This window comes from Leptodactylus fuscus, chromosome 2 (genome assembly GCF_031893055.1).
Source record: "Leptodactylus fuscus isolate aLepFus1 chromosome 2, aLepFus1.hap2, whole genome shotgun sequence".
Classification (NCBI taxonomy): Eukaryota; Metazoa; Chordata; class Amphibia; order Anura; family Leptodactylidae; genus Leptodactylus; species Leptodactylus fuscus.
The window spans coordinates 135525270-135544535 of NC_134266.1; positions in this window are offsets into that span (position 1 = coordinate 135525270).

The following is a 19266-nucleotide window of genomic DNA, read 5'->3' on the forward strand; positions in this document are numbered from 1 at the left end:
ATAAACGCTGTAGTGTGCTTGCAGCGGAAATACCATGGAAGAAAATGCGACGTTTTACAGTCACAGCAAAGTGTATGGGATTCCAGTGAATCCCATCTCCACTATGCAGAAATATATGTGGACATTCTGTGATTTTTAAAAGCTTTGTTTTTTTGGAAATCGCATGATTATTCCTATGGAAACTCCGGTGGTTTACTGGGCTTTCTGTTAAAAGCGTGTTACGTTTACTTTGAATTTATAATTAGCCCTATTTTTTGTGATTTGACTCTTAATTCAGTTGATCAAGGGGAACTTCAGGAGTCAAAAGCTTCAAAACTGAAATCACTTAAAACGTTTTAATGGCATTGGTAAGAAAATATTTACTTTATTGAACAATAAAAGATGTCCTCTGTTAGTTATGTTTTATACTTTTATTTCTAACTTTAGTCTGATAACTGATACATAAAAATCCCAAATATACAACAGTGGTACAATTTGGCAGTATATATTAAGCCCTTATCAATATGACAATCATTGGACTGGTATATCTTCGAATGCTTGAAGAACTGCATTCTAAAAGCTTCTAATTCTCAGCCATCTGTCCCAAGGAGACACTAAATGACCAAATCCTTTGCAGAGTTTCTGAATTGAAAGAAAACATGGAATATAACAGCTTGTAAACTAGATGCTTTTTTTTCTACTGAGAGAATGCATCATCACAACTGCTACTTTAGAAACTGGCAAATAATCCTTCTGCCAATCCATTTCATTGCCAATTAGCTTTGAATCCAACAAGTTTCCAAGGAGGAAAGATACCTAGAGAAAAGAAAGACATCCTGGGAAGTATTAAGTAAGGGTTTGTGAACCTAAATGATTTCCAATGTATTCAATCTGTAAAATGAGATGATTTATTTTATTTAATTACAGAAATTCTCTACAAAAAACAGAAATGTGCTCCACAAGCCTTTTTTTCTGACTGGTGCTGCTGGTGCGGCCATTTATTTGTATCATAGCTCACAGTACAGCCAAGTACAACTGTGGCCAGGTTCACACCTGCGCCCAGGTCTCCATTATGCAGGTTTCTGTTTCCTGCCCAAAACTGGACAGGAGATGGAAACCTGCATTCATTTTTCAAACCCATTCATTGCTTACGGCCGGACACTGTCTCCGACAGACGGAGATCGGGCGCAGATTTGAACGAGTCCTGTTATGAAATACAGATTTGGGTCCCAGACCCATATCTATTAGACATTAATGTCTATGATGACAATTCCCCTTTAGTTGGAAGCAATTAAAGGGGTATTATCCCCACAGAGGAAGAGGATCACAGAGGTCTTGTGACCTAGGATGGATAAGTGTTAGTTATCACAGGAACACTGGAGGGCATTATTAGTTGTCAGGGGGCCACTGGGGGACATAACTTGCTTGAGGGCCACTGGGGGACATTATTACTTACCTGGGTGCCACTATAGGACATTATTCATTATTGCTTGTCTGGGGGCCCCTGTGGGAATTATTACTTGCCTGGGGGCTACTGGTGGACTTTATTAGTTCCAAGGGGTCTACAGGGGGCCATTATTACTTTACTGGGGTTCAGGGGGTCACTGAGTAACATTATTCTTAGTCTGGGGGGTCACTGGGAACATTATCACTTTTCTGGAGGCCACTGGGGGACATTACTTGTGTGGGAACTACTGGAGAATATTACTACTTGCCTGGATGTCACTAGGGAGAGTCACCACTTGCCTGGGGGCCACTCAGGATCATTATTAGGTTCCAGAGGCCACTGGGGGACATTATTATTTTTCTATGGGCCACTGAGGGCATTATTACTTGTTTGAGGATCACAGGAGACATTATTAGTTGCCTGGTGGCTACTGAAGAACGTTACTACTGGTCTAGGGGACACTGGAGAGCTTTACTAAGTGTCTAGGCGCAGGTGAGAGCTTTATTAGATGCCTATGGGCTAGTGGGGCATTATCCTGTGGTAGCTGGGGGCCAGTGGAGAGTATTATTAGGTTCTGGGGGGCACTGGGGAGAACTATTTAGTGTATAGAGGCCAATAGGGAGCATTTATTGTGTGGTGGGCCACTGGGAAGCATGAGACTATGTGGGGCTACTAATGGAGCTTGGTGATGGTAAAAAGTGAATTTTTGTATGTGCTGGTGGAAAGTATAGAATGGTGTAGCTTTGAAGGTGCATTTGTGATGCAGTTACAATTACAGCTGAAACCACATCAAAACTGCATGCATTTTTCTTGATGCCATTTTTGATGCCACTTCAAAATCTATGCTAAAAAAATACAAAACTGTAATTTTTTTTTGTCCTTTGGTAAATATTGTTTGGTAGGGGTGACCTAAAGAATTTTTTTTCCAGGAGTTCTGTGAGTCTGAAAAGGTTGGGAAACACAGGGCTAGGACATAAGTTTGTCAGACATTTATACATAGATGTGGAGAGCTGGATAGTTGTTGAATGGAATGAGGAAGAACATTCTAGATAAGAGTAGCACAATGGAAGTCCATGATAGAAGAGTGTGTGGAGGTCAAGATCAGAGTGTGTCTGTATGTACAGTATAGCATCTGTAGAAGAAAAAGGCAAATGTAAGTGTTAGCAGAGTAGGACAGAGCTTTGTAGACCAAGATCTTATTCACACGTCTGCAATTTTATTATTATTATTATTATTTATTTATATAGCACCATTAATTCCATGGTGCTTTACATTTGGGGGTTACATACAATACACAGAATATACAGGTAGATATAATACTAACAATGACTGACTGGCACAGTGGGAGAGGGCCCTGCCCGCGAGGGCTTACAATCTATGAGGGAAGGGGGGTAGAGACAGAAGGAGAGGGGGAGACTGTACAGATGGCGGTGCGGTGATAGTGTTATTGGAGGTTGTAGGCCTTCCTGAATAGGTGAGTCTTCAGCGCCTTCTTGAATCCTGTGATTGTGGGGGTCAGTCTTATGTGTCGTGGTAAGGATATGCAATATGTGGACCAGGAGCCCCATTGAATTCTGTGAAAATCATGGACAGCACACGGACTCCATCTGTGTACTGTCTGCTTTTCAATGATATACAGACATTGTAAAGTATATGAAATTATTTAAAAATGGATATGAATAATGGATCAACCCCAGACAGCACGCCCTCTTAGAAGGATGGGGTGCTGTCCGTGAGTATTGTGAATCTCACATATCCACAAAATAGGGATATGTGAATAAGACCTCATAGGAGGCTTTTTAACTATATATTTCTTAATGGACAGCTAGGGAAAGGGCAGAAGAGGATGAGGTGAGACATGACGGAGGAGTTACATAATTTCCTTCAAATTGACGGTCGATCTGCTATTTTAAATAATGATGACTACCTCGTTAACTGTTAAAATTGTGGTAATGAGTACCATCAACTACCTTAGTCAACAGGTTCACAGTCTTCCATTGTTACTGTCATTTTATATTTCAGGCTAATTGTTTATGAGTAAGTGAGTGCAATGCTTAAGCTCTTCAACGAAACTATCATGCAGTTCTCGAAGGCTTTTAGCAGAGAGGATTTACATATTTCTTGGCATCTTCACCTACTTTCTAAAGGCAGAAATCCACTCCACCTGAATTTAGAATGGATTGTTTCTTTTAATCCTGCCAATTAACAAACTTCCCTGTTTTATGAAGTCAGCAGTACCATTATTGCCAATGGAGAACTTGTCCCCAGCAAACCTCACTTTCCCCAAGGTGTCTCTGAATGTGTGATAATTGGAGGTTTGCTTGTTTGGTTTTTTTGAACATTGTATCTTAGAAAACTTTTAAGAAAGATTCAGTGATTTGTTCTTTATTCTGTAAAAATCAATGTAATCACTCCTAAATCTTTGCTAAAGCTACAAACAATAATGCTGAATGAATCGGGTGTTAACTGAGCACAGCAGATAATTGTAAAGCCTCTTAACTTTTTGTTTTGATGTTTTTGTTTCCTGATAGAAAGAAATGAGTTATATAATCAATGGAAGTCTAATTGCATTAAAATAATAAACGCATCAATTCAATAGTATACCTTTTCATAGCAAAACCTTATTTATGCCATGCTTAACATAATTGCTATTTTTCATCAACGAAAGATTATTGTACAATAACATATGTATGCAAAGAACATAAAAACATTGTTACATATATGTTAAAGAAACCATGTTAGTGAGCTAAAGAGAGGAAATGCAATCTAGTGATACAGAAACTTGAGGTATACTTATTTTCAATGGGAATTAATAGCATGTAGTATGTACACAAATAAAATGGAGGATAAAGCATTTACTAGGTTTTTCTATTGACTCATGTTACAAATAAAAGTAGTACGGTAGTAATATTATGTACATATAAGCTTACACAAGTACGAAACTATTTGGGCAGGTTTCATACTGAAAGTTTGTAGTTGTGACTTTTTTCCCCAAAAAGAGTGTACACCTGTCCACTGGTTGTGGGCAGGGGACCCCCGAACGGAATAGTGAACGCATTGACAAGCGGTGAGCACTGAAAGCACATGGACCCCATAGATTATAATGGGGTTCATGTGTTTTCCGTGTGGTCTCCGCATGGTCTCAAGTCATGTGGAGAGGAAAGTAGTTCATGAAATGCACCCCGCAGAAAAAACACAGGTACCCCATTATAGTCTAGAGGTCCATGTGATTTCATAAGCTCACTGCTTGTCAATGCGTTCGGTATTCCATTTGGGGGTCCCCAAGCGGACACTCCGAACGGAATACTGGATACAGGTGTGAACCAGGCCTGGGTAACTTACTTGGCAAAGATTAATGCTAGTGCTTTCTTTTTTAATCCTTAAACTGTTTGTATTTTGCTTTTAATATTTGTTTTTTGTAATTGGGTGTAATGAAGGGGCTGTCCAGGGACTGTTTGTTTGTTTACTTACTTACCTGCCGGGGTTATTGCAGTCAATGGACTTGAGGTTTTCAGCCTACATAGTCACTCTGCTGCTTGGGCCAATATGCCTACCTCCTACTCCTGGATCACACGACCCAGGGGTCATCACATGGCCAGAACCCCCAGGTCCATCAGCAATAACCCGGGAATAAGTAAGTAAATGAACAGATCCTGGACAACCCCTTTAAAACTTGTGCTTTTGCGTATACAGCTGCTTGTATAAGCATTACAGTACAACCTGTACACTGCCATTTCTTATTTAATTCATCAGACTGCCTGCCTGATGGCTCCTTCTCTAGCCCTTGTCTCTACTTGTTTGCACAAACTTTTAGTTACTTCTATCTTCTGCTCAATCTACTTCTGGATTTGGCACAAAAAAAGCTGTGTTTCCGCAACATGAGGCCTCAGCCTTATATAGGGAAAACGCTTATAATTCTGCAGCTCAAAATAACACATTGCGGGCGCACGTTTTTGGAAATGCAGCTTTTCAACACCTTTTCCCCCCCACAACGTGGGGATGAGATGAAATAAAAATTCATTCACTTAAGGCTAAAACCACAAGTAGTGACACTTTTCCACTTCTTTTTTTCCTGCAATATGTGGATTAAGATAAATAAAATGTTATTTTGCTGGGACTATAAAACACACCCTTCTCCTCTGCTTTACTGCATTGGCCAGGCACACTGTGTTTATGGAGTGTGGCCGTAACTTGAAATGTCTTTGAAGAGAGGACTGAAGGGATGGAAAGCTCCAACATACAGTTTGATTGATGAACTAATGAACTGCATTCTACAGATTGTATTGTAGAGCTTATACGTACAAGCTGTAGAACTCTAAGGACCTAAATGTTTTAATTAAACCCAATGAGAATTCTTTTTTTAATCTCAAATACATACTGTATAATTCAAGATTAAGAAAATTGCCAAAGATGTACATTAGAGATGAGCGAACAGTGTTCTATCGAACTCATGTTCGATCGGATATTAGGCTGTTCGGCATGTTCGAATCGAATCGAACACCGCGTGGTAAAGTGCGCCATTACTCGATTCCCCTCCCACCTTCCCTGGCGCCTTTTTTGCTCCAATAACAGCGCTGGGTAGGTGGGACAGGAACTACGACACCGGTGACGTTGAAAAAAGTAGGCAAAACCCATTGGCTGCCGAAAACATGTGACCTCTAATTTAAAAGAACAGCGACGCCCAGCTTCGCGTCATTCTGAGCTTGCAATTCACCGAGGACGGAGGTTTCCGTCCAGCTAGCTAGGGCTTAGATTCTGGGTAGGCAGGGACAGGCTAGGATAGGAAGGAGAAGACAACCAACAGCTCTTGTAAGAGCTAAATTCCAGGGAGAAGCTTGTCAGTGTAACGTGGCACTGACGGGCTCAATCGCCGCAACCCAGCTTTCCCAGGATCCTGAATGGAATACACTGTCAGTGTATTCCCGTATACCCGATATATACCCCGATACCCGTTCCAACGGTGTGCCCCCCCACCTTCACCCCAGAAATACCCTGCAAGTCCCCTAGCAATAGAATTGGGGCTATATACACCCACAATTTTTACTACTGGTATACAGTGCCATTGTCTGACTGGGAATTCAAAGAATATATTGGGAATACAAATACCCTCATTTCTTGCTACTGCCATATAGTGCCAGTTTCTGACTGGTAATTCAAAGAATATATTGGGGTTACGTGCACCCACAATTTTTACTACTGGTATACAGTGCCATTGTCTGACTGGGAATTCAAAGAATATATTGGGAATACAAATACCCTCATTTCTTGCTACTGCCATATAGTGCCAGTGTCTGACTGGGAATTCAAAGAATATATTGGGGTTACGTGCACCCACAATTTTTACTACTGGTATACAGTGCCATTGTCTGACTGGGAATTCAAAGAGTATATTGGGAATACAAATACCCTCATTTCTTGCTACTGCCATATAGTGCCAGTTTCTGACTGGGAATTCAAAGAATATATTGGGGTTACGTGCACCCACAATTTTTACTACTGGTATACAGTGCCATTGTCTGACTGGGAATTCAAAGAATATATTGGGGTTATAAATACCCTCATTTCTTGCTACTGCCATATAGTGCCAGTTTCTGACTGGTAATTCAAAGAATATATTGGGGTTACGTGCACCCACAATTTTTACTACTGGTATACAGTGCCATTGTCTGACTGGGAATTCAAAGAGTATATTGGGAATACAAATACCCTCATTTCTTGCTACTGCCATATAGTGCCAGTGTCTGACTGGGAATTCAAAGAATATATTGGGGTTACGTGCACCCACAATTTTTACTACTGGTATACAGTGCCATTGTCTGACTGGGAATTCAAAGAGTATATTGGGAATACAAATACCCTCATTTCTTGCTACTGCCATATAGTGCCAGTTTCTGACTGGGAATTCAAAGAATATATTGGGGTTACGTGCACCCACAATTTTTACTACTGGTATACAGTGCCATTGTCTGACTGGGAATTCAAAGAGTATATTGGGAATACAAATACCCTCATTTCTTGCTACTGCCATATAGTGCCAGTTTCTGACTGGGAATTCAAAGAATATATTGGGGTTACGTGCACCCACAATTTTTACTACTGGTATACAGTGCCATTGTCTGACTGGGAATTCAAAGAATATATTGGGGTTATAAATACCCTCATTTCTTGCTACTGCCATATAGTGCCAGTTTCTGACTGGGAATTCAAAGAATATATTGGGGTTACGTGCACCCACAATTTTTACTACTGGTATACAGTGCCATTGTCTGACTGGGAATTCAAAGAATATATTGGGGTTATAAATACCCTCATTTCTTGCTACTGCCATATAGTGCCAGTTTCTGACTGGTAATTCAAAGAATATATTGGGGTTACGTGCACCCACAATTTTTACTACTGGTATACAGTGCCATTGTCTGACTGGGAATTCAAAGAATATATTGGGAATACAAATACCCTCATTTCTTGCTACTGCCATATAGTGCCAGTGTCTGACTGGGAATTCAAAGAATATATTGGGGTTACGTGCACCCACAATTTTTACTACTGGTATACAGTGCCATTGTCTGACTGGGAATTCAAAGAGTATATTGGGAATACAAATACCCTCATTTCTTGCTACTGCCATATAGTGCCAGTTTCTGACTGGGAATTCAAAGAATATATTGGGGTTACGTGCACCCACAATTTTTACTACTGGTATACAGTGCCATTGTCTGACTGGGAATTCAAAGAATATATTGGGGTTATAAATACCCTCATTTCTTGCTACTGCCATATAGTGCCAGTTTCTGACTGGTAATTCAAAGAATATATTGGGGTTACGTGCACCCACAATTTTTACTACTGGTATACAGTGCCATTGTCTGACTGGGAATTCAAAGAGTATATTGGGAATACAAATACCCTCATTTCTTGCTACTGCCATATAGTGCCAGTGTCTGACTGGGAATTCAAAGAATATATTGGGGTTACGTGCACCCACAATTTTTACTACTGGTATACAGTGCCATTGTCTGACTGGGAATTCAAAGAGTATATTGGGAATACAAATACCCTCATTTCTTGCTACTGCCATATAGTGCCAGTTTCTGACTGGGAATTCAAAGAATATATTGGGGTTACGTGCACCCACAATTTTTACTACTGGTATACAGTGCCATTGTCTGACTGGGAATTCAAAGAGTATATTGGGAATACAAATACCCTCATTTCTTGCTACTGCCATATAGTGCCAGTTTCTGACTGGGAATTCAAAGAATATATTGGGGTTACGTGCACCCACAATTTTTACTACTGGTATACAGTGCCATTGTCTGACTGGGAATTCAAAGAATATATTGGGGTTATAAATACCCTCATTTCTTGCTACTGCCATATAGTGCCAGTTTCTGACTGGGAATTCAAAGAATATATTGGGGTTACGTGCACCCACAATTTTTACTACTGGTATACAGTGCCATTGTCTGACTGGGAATTCAAAGAATATATTGGGGTTATAAATACCCTCATTTCTTGCTACTGCCATATAGTGCCAGTTTCTGACTGGTAATTCAAAGAATATATTGGGGTTACGTGCACCCACAATTTTTACTACTGGTATACAGTGCCATTGTCTGACTGGGAATTCAAAGAATATATTGGGAATACAAATACCCTCATTTCTTGCTACTGCCATATAGTGCCAGTGTCTGACTGGGAATTCAAAGAATATATTGGGGTTACGTGCACCCACAATTTTTACTACTGGTATACAGTGCCATTGTCTGACTGGGAATTCAAAGAGTATATTGGGAATACAAATACCCTCATTTCTTGCTACTGCCATATAGTGCCAGTTTCTGACTGGGAATTCAAAGAATATATTGGGGTTACGTGCACCCACAATTTTTACTACTGGTATACAGTGCCATTGTCTGACTGGGAATTCAAAGAATATATTGGGAATACAAATACCCTCATTTCTTGCTACTGCCATATAGTGCCAGTTTCTGACTGGTAATTCAAAGAATATATTGGGGTTACGTGCACCCACAATTTTTACTACTGGTATACAGTGCCATTGTCTGACTGGGAATTCAAAGAATATATTGGGAATACAAATACCCTCATTTCTTGCTACTGCCATATAGTGCCAGTGTCTGACTGGGAATTCAAAGAATATATTGGGGTTACGTGCACCCACAATTTTTACTACTGGTATACAGTGCCATTGTCTGACTGGGAATTCAAAGAATATATTGGGGTGATAAATACCCTCATTTCTTGCTACTGCCATATAGTGCCAGTTTCTGACTGGTAATTCAAAGAATATATTGGGGTTACGTGCACCCACAATTTTTACTACTGGTATACAGTGCCATTGTCTGACTGGGAATTCAAAGAGTATATTGGGAATACAAATACCCTCATTTCTTGCTACTGCCATATAGTGCCAGTTTCTGACTGGGAATTCAAAGAATATATTGGGGTTACGTGCACCCACAATTTTTACTACTGGTATACAGTGCCAATTTCTAACTAGGAATTCAAAATGCGCAAGGCTCCCGGAAAGGGACGTGGACGAGGCCGTGGGCGAGGTCGGGGGAATGGTTCTGGGGAGCAAGGTAGCAGTGAAGCCACAGGGCGTCCCGTGCCTACTCCTGTGGGGCAGCAAGCATTGCGCCACTCCACAGTGCCAGGGTTGCTTGCCACATTAACTAAACTGCAGGGTACAAACCTTAGTAGGCCCGAGAACCAGGAACAGGTCTTGCAATGGCTGTCAGAGAACGCTTACAGCACATTGTCCAGCAGCCAGTCAGACTCTGCCTCCTCTCCTCCTATTACCCAACAGTCTTGTCTTCCTTCCTCCCAAAATTCCGAAGCTTTACAGAACAATAACCCAAACTGTCCCTGCTCCCCAGAGCTGTTCTCCGCTCCTTTCATTGTCCCTCAACCTGCCTCTCCACGTCACGATTCCACGAACCTAACAGAGGAGCATCTGTATCCAGATGCTCAAACACTAGAGTCTCCTCCATCTCCGTTCGATTTGGTGGTGGATGACCAGCAACCCACCCTCATCGACGATGATGTGACGCAGTTGCCGTCAGGGCATCCAGTTGACCGGCGCATTGTGCGGGAGGAGGAGATGAGACAGGAGTTGGAAGAGGAAGTGGTGGATGATGAGGACACTGACCCGACCTGGACAGGGGGGATGTCAAGCGGGGAAAGTAGTGTGGATGTTGAGGCAGGTGCAGCACCAAAAAGGGTAGCTAGAGGCAGAGGCAGAGGTCAGCAGCTTAGGCGAAGCCAGGCCACACCCGGAATCTCCCAAGATGTTCCAGTTCGTACCCAGCCCCGAAAAACTCCCACCTCGAGGGCACGTTTCTCGAAGGTGTGGAGTTTTTTCAAGGAATGCGCCGAGGACAGATATAGTGTTGTCTGCACAATTTGCCTCTCGAAATTGATTAGGGGCTCTGAGAAGAGCAACCTGTCCACCACTTCAATGCGCCGTCATTTGGAATCCAAGCACTGGAATCAGTGGCAGGCAGCAACGGCAGGACAAAGGCCGACTGCCGTTCACGCCACTGCCACTGCCTCTGCCTCTGCCTCTGCCACTGCCACTGCTGACTGTGCTGGCGATGCACTCCAGAGGACGAGCCAGGACACCACTTCATCTGCCTCCGCCACTTTGTTGACTTCTACCTCATCCTCCCCTGGTCCTGTCTTATCTCCTTCTCCTGCACCATCAAAGGCACCATCAGGCGTTTCTTTACAACAACCCACCATCTCTCAGACATTGGAGCGGCGGCAGAAATACACTGCTAACCACCCACACGCGCAAGCCTTGAACGCCAACATCGCTAAACTGCTGGCCCAGGAGATGTTGGCGTTCCGGCTTGTTGAAACTCCCGCCTTCCTGGACCTGATGGCAACTGCGGCACCTCGCTATGCCGTCCCTAGCCGTCACTACTTCTCCCGGTGTGCCGTCCCCGCCTTGCACCAGCACGTGTCACTCAACATCAGGCGGGCCCTTAGTTCCGCGCTTTGCACAAAGGTCCACTTGACCACCGACGCGTGGACAAGTGCATGCGGACAGGGACGCTACATTTCACTGACGGCACACTGGGTGAATGTAGTTGAGGCTGGGACTGCTTCCCAAACTGGCCCGGTGTACCTCGTCTCCCCGCCTAACATTCCTGGCAGGGACACGAGAAGAACACCCCCCTCCTCCTCCTCCTCTACCGCCTCCTCCTCCGCCACCGCCTCCTCCTCCGCCACCGCCTCCTCCTCCGCTGTTAGATTGACCCCAGCTACGAGTTGGAAACGTTGCAGCACTGGCGTTGGTAGACGTCAGCAGGCTGTGCTGAAGCTGATCAGCTTGGGGGACAGACAGCACACTGCCTCCGAGGTGAGGGATGCCCTCCTCGATGAGACGGCAATATGGTTTGAGCCGCTGCACCTGGGCCCAGGCATGGTCGTTTGTGATAACGGCCGGAACCTGGTAGCAGCTCTGGAGCTTGCCGGACTCCAACATGTTCCATGCCTGGCCCACGTCTTCAACCTAGTGGTGCAACGTTTCCTAAAGAGCTACCCCAATGTTCCAGAGCTACTGGTGAAAGTGCGGCGCATGTGCGCCCACTTTCGCAAGTCGACAGTAGCCGCTGCTAGCTTAAAATCTCTCCAGCAACGCCTGCATGTGCCACAACACCGGCTTTTGTGCGACGTCCCCACACGCTGGAACTCAACGTTTCAGATGTTGAATAGAGTGGTTGAGCAGCAGAGACCTTTGATGGAATACCAGCTACAAAACCCTAGGGTGCCACAAAGTCAGCTGCCTCAGTTTCACATCCATGAGTGGCCATGGATGAGAGACCTTTGTGACATCCTACGGGTCTTTGAGGAGTCCACAAGGAGGGTGAGCTCTGAGGATGCGATGGTGAGCCTTACAATCCCGCTCTTGTGTGTTCTGAGAGAATCCCTGATTGACATCAGGGATAACTCAGATCACACAGAGGAGTTAGGGATAGCATCCGATCCGTCACAGCTGGAGAGTAGGTCCACACATCTGTCCGCTTCACTGCGTTTAATGGAGGAGGAGGAGGAGGAGGAGGAGGAAGAAGAGTTGTCCGATGATGTGATGGTGATACAGGAGGCTTCCGGGCAACTTCGAATCGTCCCATTGTTGCAGCGCGGATGGGTAGACATGGAGGATGAGGAGGAAATGGAGATTGAACTTTCCGGTGGGGCCAGAGGAGTCATGCCAACTAACACTGTGGCAGACATGGCTGAGTTCATGTTGGGGTGCTTTACAACCGACAAGCGTATTGTCAAAATCATGGAGGACAACCAGTACTGGATCTTTGCTATCCTTGACCCCCGGTATAAAAACAACATCTCGTCTTTTATTCCGGTAGAGGGGAGGGCCAATCGCATCAATGCTTGCCACAGGCAATTGGTGCAGAATATGATGGAGATGTTTCCAGCATGTGACGTTGGCGGCAGGGAGGGCAGTTCCTCCAGTAGGCAACCAAGTTCTCACCGGTCCACACAAACGAGGGGCACACTGTCTAAGGTCTGGGACACCTTGATGGCACCCCCTCGCCAAAGTGCCGCCACGGAGGGTCCTAGTGTCACCAGGCGTGAGAAGTATAGGCGCATGTTGCGGGAATACCTTTCCGACCACAGCCCTGTCCTCTCCGACCCCTCTGCGCCCTACACGTATTGGGTGTCGAAGTTGGACCTGTGGCTTGAACTTGCCCTATATGCCTTGGAGGTGCTGTCCTGTCCTGCCGCCAGCGTCCTATCTGAGAGGGTGTTCAGTGCAGCCGGTGGCATCATCACTGACAAGCGCACCCGTCTGTCAGCTGAGAGTGCCGACCGGCTCACTTTGATAAAAATGAACCACCACTGGGTAGAGCCGTCATTTTTGTGCCCACCTGTGTAAAGCACCCCAACATGAAACTCCATGTCTGTACTCAACCTCTCCAATTCCTCCGCATCCTCATACTCATCCACCATAAGCGTTGCACAATTCTGCTAATACTAGGCTCCCTCCACCCTGATTTCCCCCAACTCTGCTGGTTAGAGGCTCCCTCCACCATGAATTTGCCCAAACTGGGCTGTTTAGAGGCTCCCTCCACCATGAATTGGTCCAAACTGGGGTGGTTAGAGGCTCCCTCCACCATGAATTGGTCCAAACTGGGGTGGTTAGAGGCTCCCTCCACCATTAATTGGTCCAAACTGGGCTGGTTAGAGGCTCCCTCCACAATTAATTGGTCCAAACTGGGCTAATTAGAGGCTCCCTCCACCATGAATTGGTCCAAACTGGGTTTTTTAGAGGCTCCCTCCACCATTAATTGGTCCAAACTGGGCTGGTTAGAGGCTCCCTCCACAATTAATTGGTCCAAACTGGGCTAATTAGAGGCTCCCTCCACCATGAATTGGTCCAAACTGGGTTTTTTAGAGGCTCCCTCCACCATGAATTTGCCCAAACTGGGCTGTTTAGAGGCTCCCTCCACCATGAATTGGTCCAAACTGGGCTGGTTAGAGGCTCCCTCCACCATGAATTGGTCCAAACTGGGGTGGTTAGAGGCTCCCTCCACCATGAATTGGTCCAAACTGGGGTGGTTAGAGGCTCCCTCCACCATTAATTGGTCCAAACTGGGCTGGTTAGAGGCTCCCTCCACAATTAATTGGTCCAAACTGGGCTAATTAGAGGCTCCCTCCACCATGAATTGGTCCAAACTGGGTTTTTTAGAGGCTCCCTCCACCATTAATTGGTCCAAACTGGGCTGGTTAGAGGCTCCCTCCACAATTAATTGGTCCAAACTGGGCTAATTAGAGGCTCCCTCCACCATGAATTGGTCCAAACTGGGTTTTTTAGAGGCTCCCTCCACCATGAATTTGCCCAAACTGGGCTGTTTAGAGGCTCCCTCCACCATGAATTGGTCCAAACTGGGCTGGTTAGAGGCTCCCTCCACCATGAATTTCCCAAAACTTGGCTGTTTAGAGGCTCCCTCCACCATGAATTTGCCCAAACTGGGCTGTTTAGAGGCTCCCTCCACCATTAATTGGTCCAAACTGGGCTGGTTAGAGGCTCCCTCCACCATGAATTTGCCCAAACTGGGGTGGTTAGAGGCTCCCTCCACCATTAATTGGTCCAAACTGGGCTGGTTAGAGGCTCCCTCCACCCTGATTTCCCCCAACTCTGCTGGTTAGAGGCTCCCTCCACCATGAATTTGCCCAAACTGGGCTGTTTAGAGGCTCCCTCCACCATGAATTGGTCCAAACTGGGGTGGTTAGAGGCTCCCTCCACCATGAATTGGTCCAAACTGGGGTGGTTAGAGGCTCCCTCCACCATTAATTGGTCCAAACTGGGCTGGTTAGAGGCTCCCTCCACAATTAATTGGTCCAAACTGGGCTAATTAGAGGCTCCCTCCACCATGAATTGGTCCAAACTGGGTTTTTTAGAGGCTCTCTCCACCATTAATTGGTCCAAACTGGGCTGGTTAGAGGCTCCCTCCACAATTAATTGGTCCAAACTGGGCTAATTAGAGGCTCCCTCCACCATGAATTGGTCCAAACTGGGTTTTTTAGAGGCTCCCTCCACCATTAATTGGTCCAAACTGGGCTGGTTAGAGGCTCCCTCCACAATTAATTGGTCCAAACTGGGCTAATTAGAGGCTCCCTCCACCATGAATTGGTCCAAACTGGGTTTTTTAGAGGCTCCCTCCACCATGAATTTGCCCAAACTGGGCTGTTTAGAGGCTCCCTCCACCATGAATTGGTCCAAACTGGGCTGGTTAGAGGCTCCCTCCACCATGAATTTCCCAAAACTTGGCTGTTTAGAGGCTCCCTCCACCATTAATTGGTCCAAACTGGGCTGGTTAGAGGCTCCCTCCACCATTAATTGGTCCAAACTGGGCTGGTTAGAGGCTCCCTCCACCATTAATTGGTCCAAACTGGGCTGGTTAGAGGCTCCCTCCACCATGAATTTCCCAAAACTTGGCTGTTTAGAGGCTCCCTCCACCATTAATTGGTCCAAACTGGGCTGGTTAGAGGCTCCCTCCACCATGAATTTGCCCAAACTGGGCTGTTTAGAGGCTCCCTCCACCATGAATTTGCCCAAACTGGGCTGTTTAGAGGCTCCCTCCACCATGAATTGGTCCAAACTGGGCTGGTTAGAGGCTCCCTCCACCATGAATTTCCCAAAACTTGGCTGTTTAGAGGCTCCCTCCACCATTAATTGGTCCAAACTGGGCTGGTTAGAGGCTCCCTCCACCATGAATTTGCCCAAACTGGGGTGGTTAGAGGCTCCCTCCACCATTAATTGGTCCAAACTGGGCTGGTTAGAGGCTCCCTCCACAATTAATTGGTCCAAACTGGGCTAATTAGAGGCTCCCTCCACCATGAATTGGTCCAAACTGGGTTTTTTAGAGGCTCCCTCCACCATGAATTTCCCAAAACTTGGCTGTTTAGAGGCTCCCTCCACCATGAATTGGTCCAAACTGGGCTGGTTAGAGGCTCCCTCCACCATGAATTTCCCAAAACTTGGCTGTTTAGAGGCTCCCTCCACCATTAATTGGTCCAAACTGGGCTGGTTAGAGGCTCCCTCCACCATGAATTTGCCCAAACTGGGCTGTTTAGAGGCTCCCTCCACCATGAATTGGTCCAAACTGGGCTGGTTAGAGGCTCCCTCCACCATGAATTTCCCAAAACTTGGCTGTTTAGAGGCTCCCTCCACCATTAATTGGTCCAAACTGGGCTGGTTAGAGGCTCCCTCCACCATGAATTGGTCCAAACTGGGGTGGTTAGAGGCTCCCTCCACCATTAATTGGTCCAAACTGGGCTGGTTAGAGGCTCCCTCCACCATTAATTGGTCCAAACTGGGCTGGTTAGAGGCTCCCTCCACCATTAATTGGTCCAAACTGGGCTGGTTAGAGGCTCCCTCCACCATGAATTTCCCAAAACTTGGCTGTTTAGAGGCTCCCTCCACCATTAATTGGTCCAAACTGGGCTGGTTAGAGGCTCCCTCCACCATGAATTTGCCCAAACTGGGCTGTTTAGAGGCTCCCTCCACCATGAATTTGCCCAAACTGGGCTGTTTAGAGGCTCCCTCCACCATTAATTGGTCCAAACTGGGCTGGTTAGAGGCTCCCTCCACCATGAATTTGCCCAAACTGGGGTGGTTAGAGGCTCCCTCCACCATTAATTGGTCCAAACTGGGCTGGTTAGAGGCTCCCTCCACAATTAATTGGTCCAAACTGGGCTAATTAGAGGCTCCCTCCACCATGAATTGGTCCAAACTGGGTTTTTTAGAGGCTCCCTCCACCATGAATTTGCCCAAACTGGGCTGTTTAGAGGCTCCCTCCACCATGAATTGGTCCAAACTGGGCTGGTTAGAGGCTCCCTCCACCATGAATTTCCCAAAACTTGGCTGTTTAGAGGCTCCCTCCACCATTAATTGGTCCAAACTGGGCTGGTTAGAGGCTCCCTCCACCATTAATTGGTCCAAACTGGGCTGGTTAGAGGCTCCCTCCACCATTAATTGGTCCAAACTGGGCTGGTTAGAGGCTCCCTCCACCATTAATTGGTCCAAACTGGGCTGTTTAGAGGCTCCCTCCACCATTAATTGGTCCAAACTGGGCTGGTTAGAGGCTCCCTCCACCATGAATTTGCCCAAACTGGGCTGTTTAGAGGCTCCCTCCACCATGAATTGGTCCAAACTGGGCTGGTTAGAGGCTCCCTCCACCATGAATTTCCCAAAACTTGGCTGTTTAGAGGCTCCCTCCACCATTAATTGGTCCAAACTGGGCTGGTTAGAGGCTCCCTCCACCATGAATTGGTCCAAACTGGGGTTTTTAGAGGCTCCCTCCACCATGAATTGGTCCAAACTGGGGTTTTTAGAGGCTCCCTCCACCATGAATTGGTCCAAACTGGGGTTTTTAGAGTCTCCCTCCACCATGAATTGGTCCAAACTGGGGTTTTTAGAGGCTCCCTCCACCATGAATTTGCCCAAACTCTGCTGGTTAGAGGCTCAATCCACCCTGATTTTCAAAACAAATGTTGGTGCCAACCTCAACTTACTACAAGGGCCAAATTCACTGCTGGTGACAAGCTCTCCTCACTGCAAGTGCCAAATACACATGTTTCAAGGTGTTTTCCTACTGTCAGAGAGGTGGTATTGAGTGTGTAAAGTGTGTAGTTGTTAGGCTGTGATGTTGGGGTAATAGAGGGTCTTTGGTGTGTTAGATGCCCCCAGACATGCTTCCCCTGCTGTCCCAGTGTCATTCCAGAGGTGTTGGCATCATTTCCTGGGGTGTCATAGTGGACTTGGTGACCCTCCAGACACGGATTTGGGTTTCCCCCTTAACGAGTATCTGTTCCCCATAGACTATAATGGGGTTCGAAACCCGTTCGAACACACGAACATTGAGCGGCTGTTCGAATCGAATTTCGAACCTCGAACATTTTAGTGTTCGCTCATCTCTAATGTACATATGTCCATTAAGTCCACTTTATACATAAATGCAATGTACTATAGCACGGATAAAGTAGGACTCCAGTAGGTTTGAACATACAGTGTAATGCTAATTCACCAACAATATTTTGTCTTCAAAAATTTAAATGACTGTGACCATGGCTATAGTAGTAGATATAGTAGGTCCTGAAGATGATGGAGCAGCACAGACTCTCTTCACAGCTGTTCCATCATCTTCTGGTCAGGTAACTTTTTTTTTTTTTTTTTTTTGTTATTTTTGACCAATTCCTGGAAACCCCTTCAACGTAACTAAATGAATGGGGAAGAAGCAATGACGTTGGATTGCCCAAATATAAAGCATCAACTAAATACCCAAAGCATACACAAAGTCCTGCATTATCTCTCTATATTATAAAAATGAATTTCTGTATGTCTGTCTGTTCTCTATTGCAAACCAAACGACTGTACCGATCTTCACCAAATTTGGTACCGAGATACTTCAGGGATCCGGTAAGGTTTAAGATGAGATTCCAACTCGCTCAGCCATACCATTGCTGAGATAGAGCATTCCAAACACAATGCCCCCCCTTAGCCAATACAAACCTGCAAGTCTTTCACTCATATTCCAACTGCAATACAAACGGTCACTACACATACACAATACAACACTGATATCAAAACTGAGATACATGCATCAGAGGATTAGATACACAGGTCAGCACACAGTTGTACACGCCATAGAATTAGATACACGCGTCTGCACACAGTACCACATGCCGTAGGATTACATACATGCATCTACACACAGTTCCACATGCCGTAGGATTAGATACGCGCCTCTTCACACAATACCACACAGGGGAGGATTAGATATGTGTGTCTGCACACAGTACCACACTTTGAAGGATTATATACATGTCTCTGCACACAGTACCACAAGCCAGAGAATTAGATAAACGTCTCAGCACACAGTACCACACGCGGGAAGAATTATATACACGCGTCTGCAGACAGTACCACACGCCTGAGGATTAGATACGCGCATCTACACACAGTACCACATGCCGTAGGATTAGATACGCATGTCTACACACAGTTCCACACGCCGTAGGATTATATATGTGCATCTGCACACAGTACCACACACACAGGGGATGATTAGATATGTGTTTCTGCACACAGTACCACACTTTGGAGGATTAGATACATGCCTCTGCATACAGTACCACAAGCCAGAGAATTACATATGCGTCTCAGCACACAGTACCACACAGGGAGGATTAGATACGCGCATCTGCACACAGTACCACATGCCAGAAGATTAGATACGCGCATCTGCACATAGTTCTATACGCCAGAGGATTAGATACATGCATCT